The sequence below is a fragment of the Heterocephalus glaber genome, unplaced genomic scaffold, assembly GCF_053883595.1.
Source record: "Heterocephalus glaber isolate CG9 unplaced genomic scaffold, H.glaber_assembly_v1.0 deba00000546, whole genome shotgun sequence".
In the NCBI taxonomy this organism is placed as follows: Eukaryota; Metazoa; Chordata; class Mammalia; order Rodentia; family Bathyergidae; genus Heterocephalus; species Heterocephalus glaber.
The window spans coordinates 14,744,110-14,759,851 of NW_028258147.1; the positions used below are offsets into that span (position 1 = coordinate 14,744,110).

The window sequence follows — 15,742 nt, forward strand, 5'->3', positions numbered from 1 at the left end:
GAAAAGGAGAGCTACTGAAGTTCCATAATTCCATCTTCTTCCTGCAATAGTTCATTGCTTCCCAGTATATAAATATTCTTTCTCACAACGGTGCTTGAATTTCCATTAACAAAGGGAATTTTTGAATGGAAAAGGAGACAGAAGGGTAAAATTTGGATTCATTATAAGGCTTAATGACAGATACTGGGTGTTAATCTGAAAACCCGACATTAAATCTTGATAAAATAAAGATGTTTTTTATTACTGGGAAGAGGGATGAGATTGGATGAAGGTCAGGCAAGAAATATGAGAGCACAAAGAAGATGGTGGAGAAAGATGAGAGGAAAATAGTAAAAGCCAAATTACTTTCAATAGTAGCTTTCAACTTGTCCATTTAATGGGTCTAAGCTGGATGTGGTGGTGCATGCCTGTAATCTCAGCTACTTGGAAGGCTAAGAAAGGTGTATTACAAGTTCAAGACCAGCCTGGGCAACTTAGCAAGACTGTCTCACAATAAAAATAAATGCTTTAAAGGGCAAGAGGTCTAGTCTAATGGTAGAGCACTTGTCTAGCATGTCCAAGACCCTGGGTTTAATTCTAAGTACTACAAACCAAAAAATCAAACAAAGGTCTAAAATACATTATGGATTTTTTCATTACTTAAATATCTTCATTATTTCCCATTACTGATAGAGTTATTTCTAGTTCTTCATCAAGAGAAAGACCATTAAGCTTGGACCCTATCTTTTTTCTCTGGTCACATCACACTTACTCATTTCCATTCTTCACCTACAACCTGTCCTTAATTCATCATTGTGACTTGCACTTACAATTCCTTCTTCATCTATTCATCCATCAAACTCTGAACCATCCTTCAAACATTATCTCTTTTGGAAAATTTCAATTTAAGCACATATTGCATTAAGCATTTATGAAAAGATACTGCATCTCTTCACACCAGCTCCCTCATAGGCAGGCCTGCATTGCTGGTGAATCTCTAATGTTCATTCCAGAACATATACATGACAGGAGCTTATAAATGAAAGCAGTTAAATTATGAGCCTTAGTGTGCTATCAAAATCTTTGAAGATATATAGAGAAAGAAGAACAAACAAATTTAGATTATAAACCCTGTAAGGACAGGAGCCACATCTTAGTTTTCATTGCATACAAACTATTGCTACGTGAAAATTTAAAAGCCAAGCCTAGTGAAGTGCAGGAAGTAGCAAGTCTAAACCCAAACTGCTGGATCTGAATCGCTTATCTTCACCAGCTACCTGGTATACCTGTGTGGATCTTGGACACTACCTTTTAATATCTGCCAAGTGTTTAAGGCTATGTATACCACAGAGGAAGTGCTGTGTGCACTCTAAAATAATAATAATACATCATAGAGAAAAATAAGTTAGAAGAGCCTCCTGAGTTGCAGATCTGCCTGGCACATCCTTACATAGGTGCTTAATACATGAGATGTGTGATGAAAGGAACAGAATGCTAGCTAATCATATCTTCCATACATTGTACTTTAGAAAGACATGCTTACCTATTTTCCCTTGTCAAAGAACGCTATGTTGTATTGATGAGGAAACCACTTACATTCAAGAACTTACCTGAAAAGTGGGACATGATTCCCTAGAAAAAGTTGTAATTATAATACACTTGTAAGAGGTATTTGAAACTGAACCCTAGTTGTGTCTTTCAACAGAGGGGTTAGAACCAAGTAGCTATTAAGGGTCAAAATAAACAAATCTAGGTGAAAGGGAAGACAGAAGCTTTCAAATATAGCAGTGCCACTGGAGTGAAACACACTAGATCCAGCATTCCCTTGTCACATTATTTTCCTTCATAATCACAAGATGCCCCTCTCTATTACAGCTGACTCAAGTATAGCAGGAATTTCACATGAGGAGAATGCACTTTAAAATTTTAACTTATTTTAATTTGAATATTGAAGGAAAGCACCCCTCCTTTTCTCCCAACCAGGATCAATTTAAGCAGGAGCAATGTAACTTATTCTAATATATATTATGTGTAGTATATTTTAAGCAAAGTACAATTACTGGCCATATTTTGTTGTAACCTTTATAACTTAGACTGATATTTTAATTCACATCTCAAACCATAGCGAATAAACAGGAAATGAGCTTGTTTGTATTAAATTATGTTGTATTATCCTGTAATATAAACTGCTCCTGCCCTTGTAATATTTATAACACACTGTATCAGGAGAATGGCCCCATACCAAAGGGCAAGAACAGTTTTAGCCAGTTTAACAACAGGTGCACACACTGCATAAGTGAAATAAAAACTATGTGAACAGTTATGTCAACCGCATGAGCAAATACAGGATTACTAAATGTGAATAGCAGCAGTTTGGAAATCAGAGCTCCTGATTACTCTTGCAGTTTCAAAGATACATTTTTAGTGGAAGACTACATTTACTCACTGGCCACCACTGCAACCAGCTTGAGACTTACAGCCCTGCTGACCAGACTTTAGAAAAGAATGAGTATTCCTGAATGTTTATACATGAATTTCTGAGTCAGTCGCTTCTCTCTTCCTGAGAGATTGGCAGAATACTCTTCAGAAATCACTTTGCTAGATCACATGAGAGTTGTCTTATAACTGAACACAATATTTTTACGGGAAGGACTTCAAAATCTGAAATCTGTTTACCACTTTAGATAAAGAAAGGATAGAATGCTCTGATAAAGTACAGGGACTGTTAAATACAGCAACGTGTAGTATAATGAGCGAGTTGGGAATCAAAAATTTGGACTTAATTTTGGCTCTATAACTTGCTTGCTTCATCCAGTAGGGATACTTTTAAAAATCTATCATATATTTATCACAGATATGTCTTTTCTCATATATGTAGTTGAAGCAACAAATCCTACCTCATCAGGTTGCATTAGAAATTAAATTAATTTTTGACATGAAAATGTCAAATATAGTATGTCACCAATAAGTGATATTAAAATGAATAAACTTGAATGCTAATATTATATTGTAGCTTCCCTTTATATTATGAATTCCATAAGCTTTTCAACTACTCTATCATAAAAAGTATTTCTGCAATAAACTATGTTTCCATATACTTGATACACATATTCCTCTGTAGGGGTCATCTTTCTTTGATGCACACATATAATTTATTTATTACGTTAATCATCTGCCTCCCCATACAAAAACATAAATTAAACGAAATCATTTATTTTTGTCTGTTTTTCTCGCTTTTATTTGCCCAGCTTAAGTGTAGTAATTGGTATAAAAGAGGCATATCATAAGTATCTTTTGAATGATGAATGAATGCAAACATCTTTTTCTTTAATATGTAAATTTTGTTATGCATACTACCATGGAATACTGGTAATAGGTAGTGGACAAAATTTGTGTTAAGAAAGGTATTTCACACCGAATAGTTTCTCTGGTGTGAGAAACTGAAAGTGTAAATAAGGACTAAATGTATAATAGGTCATGTGAAATAGGAAGAAAAGGGGCGAAGGGGAAGGAAGTGGGAGGGCTAAGGGAAAGGATAGAAGGGAATGGGATTAATATGAGAAAATGGAAAAATAGGAACAAAATCTTTGTAAATAGGGAGGGCTGGAGGAGTTGAAGGGAGGGCTGGGCAAAGATGAAAAACAAGAACGAAGAGAGACTATGTAAAGGTGCAAATTTCCAATGATGAATGTCATTATACTGTATACCTAAAATGTACCAATGATTAGAATGAATAATCGATAATGTAAAATAGGAAGAAAAGGTCCAAAGGGGTAGGGGTAGTGGGAGGGGCAGGGGAAAGGAAAGAAGGGAAAGGAAAAAATGATGAGCAATGGAAAAAATGGAAATAAAGTCCTTGTAAATAGGGAAGGGTGGAGGGCGTGAAGGGAGGGCTAGGAATGGGGAAAAAATAAGAACCAAGATGCATTATATAAAGGTACAATTCCCAATGACAAATGTAATTGTGTTGTATACCTACAATGTACCAATAAAAGAATTTAATACAAAAAAAAAGAAAGGTATTTCAATAGAATTTTGAATAGTAGTAAGAATGACAGAATAGAGTTCAATACTTGAACAAGATAATGAATTTACAGTGAAAAAACTGAACGCAAAACAATATTATTAAAGTGCTGTGTTTCTCAGTTACCTACACTGTTAACGAGTCTTCACCAAAACTTACTGTGAAATCAAGATAATACATCTCCTTAAAATATTGCAGAGACGAAAAATAAAACTAGCTTTTTTCCACATGGCAGAAAGATTTTTTTCCTGGATTTATTGAAACGGCTGTGTATTTATGACATCTTTTGATGCTCAAATACAAATCATATAGTGGACTTCAGATATATGTCATATATGATTAAAAGTTAAATTGCTTGCCTGGTCCAGATTTTTGGTATTTTAAAAATATTACAGACTATCATAGTGAATTATCTTTTAATTTTTACTCTGTAAGAATAAAATAGATTCTTTTACCCATTGGTAAAATGTACACTTATTTTAGAGAATGTAAGAAATAAAATGGAAGGAGTTTTCCAGGATGAAAATCATACACATATTTTCACTTAAAAATCCTCCTACAATTTCAGAATACTTTAGGACCCACAGGTTCCTAGATAGAGTCTGGTAAGAATGTCCCAACCTAAATGAAGTATTAGTGAGCCCCTATTTGAATTTTACAGCTGATTCAATGGAATCTCAAGCCCATGATGGAATGGAAACACATTCTCAGAACTACTCAAGAACCTTCTAAGTCACTAAGAACCTTCTGACTATACTCCCAAATCACACCATCCCCACCCTCAACATCCAGAGAAAGTAAAGTTTGCTCCTTTGTGGCTCCATGTAGGTTCTAAATGATAGAGAAACAAAAGTTTTAATATTAAAAATGTATCCCCAACAGAGCTTTGACAAAGTAGAACCCACTTATGGAAGCGTTGCTAAAATCCTTATGACCTATCCCTCAACCTACTCTTCCCACCAGTAAACTTCCTCTGTACAGGGAGGGCCTGCTCTTGTTTGCTATGGTCATTTTTGTATATGCAGCCTACTGTGGTAGTGCTGGGATGAAGGAAGGAGTAAATGAATGGATGCATGAGTACAAAATATGGGTTCATTATCTGTAATCATATTCATGGCCTTCAATAATTTTACTTGCTTTCAGATTTTTAAAAAAATCCACTAGAAACACCTCAATAGAGGCATCAACATCTGCCTGTAAAGCCACAAAATATCCCTGACCTTTTTATTCCCAGTGATTCTCTCCTCCAGTTCATTTTGACCACCCACTCCAATGACCACATCTTGGAATTCCCGATCTCCAAAAGAGCCCCTCCTCTGAAGTATATTAAGTGAAATATTTCATTCTCTGATCACTCATAAATTATCATCTTTTCCCATTCAGTCCAACATATTAGTTCTTCAATTATTAGTCATCCCCCCTAATCCTAACGTTCTGCCAGTCTCTTTTCTCCTCCCCTTCTTTGTCTGCAGCTCAGATTCCATGGTCCAACCCTCCAATCACTCTCTTCCCAATATACTAAATCCCCTCTCTCCACTGCACTTCTGTCACATTCACATGCCAAAATAGCTGAGAAACCACAGAAACAAGACAAGTGTCAGCCTTCAAAAAGAAAACAGCCCATCAAAGAAAGCAGACATAAGCACTAGTTATAGTAAATTATGATGAGGCAGAGAAGTCTGGAGGGAGGGGATGTGATGGGAACACCAAGCTGGGAGACCTGAGGAAGGCCACTGCCGCCTGCCTGTCCTGGCCTTGGTCTGGGGATGCAGAGAGCTGCTGTTATGGAATGAATCAAGATGTCTCCACAAAGCGTCATGCAGGCATAGGTGGGGCTTTTTCAGAGGTAGCTGGGTCTAGAGTGCGTGATTACTAAATCCTTCCACTGATTAGTTTGGTACCACCTTAATCCCAGTAGCCTAGAAACAATATAAAAGGGGCAGAAAGATGCTGTTAAGACCCCTCCCTTGCTGCTTTGCTACCTTTTGCCTGCCATGAACTGTTTCTCCTTTTCAGTACCTGTCTGCCATGCCGCCCTGCCTTGGAGCCAGCCGGTTATGGACTGAACCCTCTACAAACTGTGAACTAAATAAACCTTTCCCCTTTTAACTTTGGGTGTCAGATATTTTGTCTCAGCAACAAGAGAAGTAACTAAAACAGCTGCCTAACGAAGTGTCCAGTTGGACAGAGGCAGACTCGGTTCAGCCTCAGGTTCCCCAGGCCATCCCGCTATATGTTTCCTGGTTAATTCTCTATCATATTTCCCATAATGACAAAACATTCCACTCTGCAGCCACCTCCATGTTTCTGCAGATAACTCTGGCACTCCATTCATAAAGTAAATTAGCATATTAGAAGGAAACACACTGACTTACACAGCCTCTCTTTCAGACAACCTGGGAGCCTATCCACATTTCCTTTCCTCTTCTTGTTATAAAACAAACCTAGCCTCTTCTCTATAGCTAATCACACTATTCTCTAGATTCTCCACTCTTTCCCCTACCAAGGGAAAATCTTCCTTCCCATTATTACTTTTACCCCCATATCACTGAGAATTTCCATGTTTTAGCTCCTATCTCTGAATTCTCTCTCTCTCTCTCTCTCTCTCTCTCTCTCTCTCTCTCTCTCTCTCTCTCTCTCTCAAACAGTGAAATCATGCAACAAAACTTTCTACAGATATGAAATTCTGGTCTGTTAAGGAATACTCTTATGGATGGTGTGGTGCTATTGCTTCTCTGTATTGTGAGCTTTGTATATGAAATAAGACAGACAATTCTTTAAAGCAGAGAAAATGTGAGAATGGAAATTAAATCAAGAAGTCCTTGAAGGTTAGTACCATGGACACTTTTTATTGTGAGTGGCAAACACAGTCACCTAGCAGCACAAAACATCTGGTAATGATGATTTCCAAAAAACAATGCCACATTATCTATTATCTTGTTAAGTAGCTATGAGGAAGCTTAACCTAGTGAGTAATTGACAATACAAAAATTGATAACTTTATTCTAGTCTTTACAAGTATATCCATATTTGATGAACTTGATTCTTTACTGAAAACTACAGCAGGGAAGAGGCAGATGAGGAAAACTGAACTTTGTAGAAGTACAGGAAGGATGCTTCTCATGTTTCATTTTGTTTTAAGGAAGGATAACTATCCTCATAGAATTCTAGAAGGCCAGACATTTACTACCTAAATCATAAGATTTCCTAAGAACTGTAAGGCACCTTTCCAGAATGCAGAAAAGAGTTTTTAAATTACAGAAGCAGAGACAGTAAACTGAGTGAGTAAGCAGTAAGACTTGCCCTAAAAAGGCATCAAACCATGCAATGGAAGGCTGGAAAGAGGGAGAACTGTGAGAATCTGAGCTCTAGAAAATGTGAGAAGAGACAGCAGCAGCACAGCCAAATCATAGGAGAATGGAGAGGACTCAAATCTTCCAGAGGAGAAAGAAGTTCAGAAGAAAGGATTTGCTGTGAAGAAAGAGTGAACACCCAACATATATTAGAAGAAAAGGAGCACAAGAGAGGATAACAGAGAACAGCAGACTGATCTTGACTTGATCATCCATGCTAGAAAATAAATGATAATGATAAATGATGTCAAGTTGCCTTAGTCTGTAGGGCTCTGAAATACTCCAATCTGGAGGATATAGTATGATTTTTACTTATCAGAAGACACTCCCCTTTACATCTATAAAACCTTAAGCACAAAATCTACAGGGAAACTCTAAGGATTCTTTGTTCACCTCTATGTTTATTGCTCCTCCTCACTCAAAGCCTTGGAAACATACACTGCCTTTCTGAAAGGGTGCATAATATCCATCTTGTATAAATGAAGGAAAAAAAGGGAGGAGGGGAGCAAACTGTAAGACAGAAAAGATGCAGACTGGACAGCTTGTCCATGAGTGCACAGTCATGCTGCATGTAGCTTCGTATGTGTGTGTGTGTACAGCTCATTCCTTCCTCAAGATAAGCCTCACACATAGCATGGATTGTGGAGCTGGGAGAAACTAAAAACCAAACCAAGAACCTAAGAACAGTAATTTTCCCTGGGGTTTCTATCTGGAGGCCACAGCTGTGATATGTGGCCACGCCATGCCCTGCCATAGCTGTTGGCTCCCTGTCTCCAACCCCACTGAAATGCTCATCCACTTCAACCCACGTGGAAGGACTATCTCTGCATCTCCTGAATTTCCCTTTTCCCTTTTCTAGCCATTTTTAGAGTCATGTGAAGCATATTTTTCAGCCTCCTCTGAAGGCTCTTCCTCCGGCTTACTCAAGATTCCTTGCCTTGAGATGCCACCCACGAAGCACAGCTGTGGGCCATCAGTTTTTCTATTTATTGCAACGTTACAGACGTAACAAAGATGCAGCTGAGATGACAAACACACTGGAATAGCTGGGAGATGTGACCCTGACATAGCCCCTCAAGATATCTTTAAAAATAAGAAAACTAGAAATGAGGCAATCAGGAGAGATGGCATTTGCTTTTTCTTTTGGCACATTTGAAATCAATCCCTGTTTTGGAGCAAATGCCTTTGGTGTCTTCTTCTTCCCTCTCCCTCCTTCTTTCTCTGCACTCTTGCCCCTTCCCTGTCCTCCTCCTCCTCAGACACTTCCATACAACATAACAGGAGGAAGAAGTCATTTTCTTTGCAGCCCCAAGCCCTGCTCACACTTGCTGATTTTAGATTAAGTGCTCCCTGCTGACTTTCAGAGGTCTTTCAGTGTCAGCAGTCCTTACAGGACATCCTCCATAATGAAGAAATTATAGAAGGGACAATCCACCCTCATGAAACAACAAGCAGAGCACAAGGAGAGACCTTGTTCTTCTGAAACATGTTAAAATAATAACAAGTCTCTGTCCAGTGATGCTGAAACAATGAGTTAATTCAGCAACTTACCCTTAAAATAGTAAGTCTATACAAAGGGAATGCAGCAGAAAGTAAAAAGCACTGGGGCAATTACAACAACAATGTCAATACCTAAACAGCATGCCACTGGCCAGAGATGCTCATACCAGACACTCCAAATGTCAGCTAGAGTCTTGTCCAGCTGATCCCAAGTCTCCAGTGAGTACTTCCCTATTCACTGTCTGCTGGTGCTCTATAAACTATATTTTACTTTCCTCATCTGAAAATGAACACTGCACCTTCAGTCTTACTGGTCATGCTTCTGCAAAGGTCAAAGGAGACTCAAATAGTTTATATAAAAGCTTTCAAGAATATATAATTCCTCCTGTATGAGATAACAGAACAGTAGACAAATGTAAAATTATTAAATGTGTATCTTCTAAAGAAGTTGTCAGATAAAAGAACCTCTTGAAAAAGTAAAATATTTTCAATAAAAACCTTCAGAAATTTAATTATGACTATAGGAGTCCTGTCAAATTATAAACAGAATATGAAAAGGTAGTGTTTGTATACCAGGGACATTAAAGCATTGAAAAATAATCGCTGAGCCAACATCTCCACTATTCTCTGGTAAAACATTAGTGCCACAATAAACATACCATTAGAAGAAAAAAATATGGACATTGAGGCCATATATGGAATGAATATGCTTCTTAGATTTGGGGGATAGATAAAAAAGGCAATTCATTAATTGTACCACTAAATATAATTTAATATTATAATGCTCTATAAATAAATACATAAGTCCTTTATCAAGCATTCCTGGTTAATGGCCTAGAAAATATGGTCACTATTTTCTAATCTTAGGCCCTTCTCATAAAATTCATTTATTCAATTCCAGAATTCATCATTTTTATTCTCTATCTCAACCCTCTTTCTTTTCTTTCCAGGCTCTCAACTACAAAGATTTCTGCCCATCCTTCCACCACCCAACCTGTCCATCTTATGACTCCACTGTTCTCCTAGACTTGCTGTCCTCTCTGTCTGTCACCTCTGCATTAGGTCACCATGACCTGCCATGAGAGAGCAGATGGCAGCCAGCCTGGAATCTCTTTCTGGCACTGGAGCACACACATTCTCCTCTGGGCAGGGAGTCCAGCCTAATGAAACACCTGCCGGATATGAGGGTCGAATTTAGGCACTGAGTGGGGATTAAGAGCATCTCTATTCCCTGTCTACCCAGTCACTACATTCATGCCCCATGGGAGAGGAGGATAGATAAGTTCCTAAACTCACTTCACATGTTTAATATTGCCAATCCCAAACAGATTGTATCTCTGCCTCCTATTGTCACTCTTTGGTATTCACATCCACATAACAACCAGTCTACCCTGGTTCTCCCCAGAAATCCAGGGCACCATGAACTGCACAGAAGGTTAAGCATGGGTGGCCAGCACAGTCCATGCAAGTGGACCTGCATCTCCAGGTCAGCCGAGGTCAGCTCCAGTTCTTGCAGATCAGACTACAGGATAGAGAAACATACCTGACAAACTGGGGAAACTGCTTCATCTTACTCATGTAAGGGCCAAATGGTTAAGAAGAATGGGAGAAAGTGTGCTAAATATTCAGGTCCCACACTCCATATGCAAGAAGTAAACTGAGTTTGCTTAGCACATGCCTTGCCACTCATTCTGTTGTCTTGCTTACTCTGAACACTGACATGGCTGATCACTCTCTAATGCCTCTAGTGTTGTCCTTTGTTGGGGACCACAGTATTGATTATGGCCAAAGCAAGCTGTAAGCAGTGCAGGCTATAGAGTTAACCCCTCAAGTGGCTTGTTTTGAGAGGTGAGTCTGGCCGAAGTCTACATGCCACATGCTGAGGTTAGAGTAACTCGCATCCAAATTCCATTCCCACAATTAAAACCTTCTTAACTAGAAGGACATGGTTCTAATTACAACCTTATATTTTGTCTATTCTGTTCCTAATTCGAGAATGCTTTGTCTTGTCCTTTACTAGCTTTGCTTGCATAAGTATCCATATTAACTGCATGATTGCATGTCCTTGCACATAGTTCCCCTTTAGCACAAAGTTAGCCTTCAGCATGTAGTTCACTTTTACCCCAAATGATTACCAATAAAAATCAGTGGCTTGGACTGACCAGTGCCTTTGCTAGATGAGCAGCATTGGTTGTCCTGGCTCCTGGTGTTTTCTTTTGTTATTGTTGGGTTTTTTGATTTTGTTCTTGTTTTTGTCTCTTTAGTTCTATAGTTTAGGTTTTTTTGGTTTTTTTCTCAGCCTTGCATTATAGCACCAAGCAGGAGATCAGAACCTGCTGCAGAGATCTCTGATAGTCCTTTCACACATTCTTAACCATTACTGATACACAATCTTGGCTGTCTTTGGAGATAACCCTTGGTAGTACTCTTTATAGCCTGCCTAAACCCTAAGATGCCTTTCTCCTGCTTCCCCCTGGGAGCCCCTCCCAGCCTACCATGCCCACAAGACACATTGACAGGTGCTGCTGTATCACACTAACATACACTCCCTTCAAGATCAGGACTAAAGCTCTCCAGATTGCACTTATTCTAGAATGCTTAAATATTAAATAGCCAATTTCTCACTTCTAAAATCAAAAATTGATGGGAAGTGGGAACATCTAATAAAACCAGAAATAAACGCTAATTATGTAATACTGATATCAGATTTTTAAGTTTCTAAACTCTCTAAACCTTCTTTCATGAGACAGATTACACTGCATCATAGCTCTTGGCTTTCTTCTGTGACTGGCTAGAAAAGCAAGTTCCCTTCCTAGAGGTCCAGTTAGTTCTTTAAGGGCCCGTCAGAAACCATCTCTGCTAACATGACAGATTGGTTCAGTCTTCTTATGAAAGCAGAGGATGAAAACATGTTTTTAATGAGGTTGTTAAACACTGATGGAGATCCAATTAAAAATGCAAAAGAAGAATTGAAAGACTGCTGACCCTTACAGGTATTCTATATTGGATCCTCAGCATGAATTATACTAGATCCCTTTCATCCCTTCATTTGACATGTTGTGTGTCAAGAATTAGGTAAACTTGATCTCAGCCCTGACCCACCTGTCAGTAATTTATCTGAAGGCTTTGTTTTAATGCTAGACTACACAAAGTTCAATTATGTCATTATAGATGCTTGGTTAGTTTGTTTAAGGTTCTGCTAAGAATTGTGCTTAGGACCATGTGGGCCTCATTGGAGGATGAGGTGTACTACTATTTATATGACAGAAAGGGAGTTTCCTTTTAAAATGCCATTATTTCATATTTGAAGTAGGAGAGATTCTAGCTTCTTAAGGTTTATATATTTCAAAGAATACAAATGTCCACTAATAGTTAAACAAGCTTGTTTAAAGCAAACATGAGATTGTTTTAATTTTGTTTCTTTGAAAGAAACACAGTAAGCTTTTTTCCTTTTCCTCCATCCTCATCTACTCTCCCACAAAAGAAAGAAAATTATGCCTCAAATCTATCTCCTTTTAAAATAGTTTTTGTAGCTCTAAGATATTGGGATAAATAGGGTAGCTTGTATGATAGGAAGTTTCACATAAGTTAATGTTTGCACTTTTTACTCAGAGAAACATACAAAAAGATCATTCTCAAAGATACTAGTAAAAGGAGGAATGAGGGAAAACTCATTGAAAAATCACTTCTGCCCTCTGGGTGTGTCCCATTGGGACAGTTTACTGTTCAATATGAAAGTCAACTTTCTCATTGATGCTTCCTTAAGGTCAGGGAGTTCCTGTACTGCTACAGAAAAGTTAATTTCCTGTTCAATTTTTCCTGGAGCATTGTGCACTTTGGTTAAATGAATGCTCGATTTTCCACTAGGGAAGAACCAGGCTTAGGGCTAAAATTATTGGACTGCAATTCTACTTCCTATTGCTTGTTAAAGGAACAGTGAAACATCAAGAGGAAACTCAACTGTGACAGCACAAGTTTGGACTTCCAGTGGCATTTTGAAATGTAATTTTACAACTTGACAACTATATAGCACACTACACTATTACTTTTTAATGAAAAAGGGGGTATTTCCAGTAGTCACATTTATGTTGCATATTTGCGTTCTTTTCCCAAGAGGTGCCAAATGCAATGAGAATATTTTCGTGATATTGTCCTCTGAGATATGATAATGTTACGTTCTTCTTCTTCTTGGCTTTTATAATCTCAATGCCTTTCAAAGCACTCTCAGCTAGTGTCTCTTGATTCCACAGCAACTATGTGATGAGCATTTCCCTCCCTAGGTCACAGGAAACTGAAACCAAAGAAGTCACTTATCCGTGATTGTTCAAATCAAGCACTGAGCCTGGGGTTCTCCATTTCAATCTTAGGCAAAGACCCTTTCACCTGGAAAGGGGGAAAGGGTCTCGTTAGGATCTGTCTCATACACATGAATCTTTGGCAGTGATTTCCAAAAGTTGTACACTGCCCCAACAACACCTGCTTTTTCCTATGTCAAAACAAACAAGAAACTCTAAGTCCCTGAAGCAATACAGTGGTTCCTTCATTCACGAACTTGATTCTTTCCACGATTCTGGTCACAAACTGAATTGGATGAGAACCGAATCAAATTCAATGGTTAGGTTCAATGTTGACCTTGTGTGAATATTTCATTCAGTTCTTGTCCAATCTGGTTTATGACCAGAATTGTGGAAGGAATTGAGTTCATGAATGAGGCACCACTATATTATTGTATAAGTAAATACTATGTTCTTTCTATAGATTATTCACTATTGTCAGGCTTTTTCTATCATCTGACTCTTCCATCCTAAATTAGCCACTTTATCTCATTTTTCTCTCTCAACCATAAACATAATATGCTTAGGGCAGCAGATACCAACTGCAATTTGTCAGTATTAGCTGTGAGCTAGGTGACAAGAGATTGGCTAGGAAAATAACTGAAATATCAAATTTTGAGAACAATTTACATGGACGCCAAACACATAGTTTTATAAATCAGGAAAGATGTGCTGCATTCTCTCTGTCTGTAGTCAAACACACTTTCTTAAGCAGGCTAGAAAAGAAGTACTATACACAACCTGAAAAGCGCATGGAATATTCTTGCATTCAATTGTATGTATACATGTCATAGGGGAAAAGTGACAGAGACCTATTACTAAGGGACAAGTAACTTTAAACATTTGCCTGTGCAAAATGTAAGAAATAGCAGACAGGCTGAAAATAAAAACATGGACTATAAAGCAAATATAACCCCAATAAAGTACATACATGTTTAAATCCATCTTCTTAAAAACAGAAAAGACATGAGCATTTACAGGATGCCAACTCTGACTGCCACTATGCTTAATGTTTTCAAGGATATAAGTTTACTCAGTTCTCAAAAATACAACTAAGACACTTCCATTGTACTGATGAGAAGACTGAGAGTTTACAAATTCAGGTAAGAATTACTAGTGGTCCTATAGCTAGGTAATGACACAGCTAGAATTTGAACCTATGTGTCCTGCAACACAGTCATGATCTTCTCATGCAATATATTTAACACGTTTGAGACTGAAGCTTTGCTGTAAATAGTTAGGTCCATCCTCAGCATAATACCAGAGCTTCTCCCTTACTGAGTGGCTCTGCTGGGTTGCACCCTAAGCAACTGGTAGGGGTTTTCATTGAGCCCCTAACTAAGGATCAGAGACAACAACAATAGTTGTTTCAGGGCACCAGATCAGCTCTTCTACGTGCTCTTCCTAATAATTATTTTCATTCATCTATTATTTTGAATAATAAGCTTCTTGAATCTGTTAGTAAATTTAATTAGAAGTTGAATCATTGTCAACATCTTATGCATAGTAGATTTAATAAATCATTTATCATTACATTCTCTTTTTAATGCCATAAATGATAAGTAAAAATGCTGTTTTACATTTTTGACAAATGTCTAAAAGCACACAAGTTGACCAAGTATTGTTTACCTTGCAGATATCCAACTTTGGTATAGTGCCTGTCAGAGAATCTAAATCCTATTTTAGAATATGAGCTCATCCTTTTAGTGAGTAAGGCTTCCTACAAAAAAATACACAAAGAAAGTCACAGGGAAAAGTAATACCAAAACATTCTTTTCACCCCAAAAGGCCACAGAATCAAAACTGTAATACAGTACACTTTTTATAATGTCAGTATATCTAGTGGTTCCCATTTCAGAAGGTTTTTCTCATATGAGTTTCCAGTTCTGTTAGTATAATAAATAGAACTGCTTAGAGGGAGAAAGAAGCAGGAGCTTTGGCGTTATCTTGAAGAAAAAAAAACAAGTGGGAATAGCACCTATGAAATGATTAATTCTCTGATATATAAAAAATCTAATGTAACTTATTTAAATATGAACTTCATCAAGACTTGATTAAAATTTTGTATAATAGAAGCAAGTTTGAATTTGTTTAAAATTCTCTCAGAATGAGCAATTTTTCACCATATACATATTTCATTATAAAAATTTAACATATTTCTAATCAACTATCTCAGAGAAATCCAGAGGCTTTAAATGCTCACTAGGTAGCCCAACTAATTCCACAAAAGCTGTACACCTTGTGGTATGCTGCTATCTTCAGGAAGTGTCTTTAATATAAACCGCTGTATTTATTTTTCAGATTGATTTCTTTATTAGTACATGTGTGTACTACATAATACCTATATTCTTTGTGGGGAATTGGTATATGAACATCACACATCTTAATTCGTTTTTTCACTCCTTTTCCTCCTTTCTTCCCCCTCCCCTCACCTCTTGATCACCTTCCCCTCTGAACAAAATCTACCTCCCTACTTTCCATTATCTAGCTTTTATTTTGCTCTTACTTATACATTGGGTTTCTCCTATAAGAGAAACCATGCAATATTTAAG

At 37.7% G+C, this 15,742-nt stretch overlaps 1 protein-coding gene across 4 annotated transcripts in view; it reads right to left on the reverse strand.

Annotated features, from left to right (window-relative positions):
- Nucleotides 1–15,742, reverse strand: part of Cped1 (cadherin like and PC-esterase domain containing 1) — a 280,168-nt gene that overhangs the window by 253,710 nt on the left and 10,716 nt on the right. The window lies entirely within an intron of this gene.